The sequence below is a fragment of the Gopherus flavomarginatus genome, chromosome 5 (assembly GCF_025201925.1).
Source record: "Gopherus flavomarginatus isolate rGopFla2 chromosome 5, rGopFla2.mat.asm, whole genome shotgun sequence".
Classification (NCBI taxonomy): Eukaryota; Metazoa; Chordata; order Testudines; family Testudinidae; genus Gopherus; species Gopherus flavomarginatus.
In genome coordinates this window covers 13,763,682-13,764,167 of record NC_066621.1, presented here as the reverse complement: position 1 = coordinate 13,764,167, position 486 = coordinate 13,763,682, and positions in this window count along the sequence as shown.

Sequence of the window (486 nt, the reverse complement as noted above, 5' to 3'; positions counted from 1 at the left end):
GGGCGTAGTGTGAGTCAGGACTGGCCAGGGGCCAGGACATAGCTATCTGGATCCACCAGCTCTTGCCTGGCGTGGGTGGGTCAGAGAAGTCTGAAGCGCTGATCATCTATGCTGCAGCCCTGAAGCTGTGATAGTGGCTGCTGAGTGGTTGAGGGTACTAAGCTCAGCTGTTCACCATAGACGGAGGGATGCAGTTTGCCATAACATTTCAGCACCATCCTGAAAACTCTCCTGATGCTCAGCAGTGTCTGCTATAAATAGACATACCTGGAACGCCACATCAATTTGAGTGGTGCTGGCAATAGCAGCCCCACTGGGGCAGTAGAGACAGCTAGAGCACCAATCCATTAGCGTGCGACCAATCAACTCCTGCTGCATGGCCTGCCCTGACTCGATACACCAACAAGAACTGGGTCTGTTCCAGGCCTTGTTGATTTCCACTTATGAGACTTTAAATCATCTCAGGATGGGCACTACACCCTGACC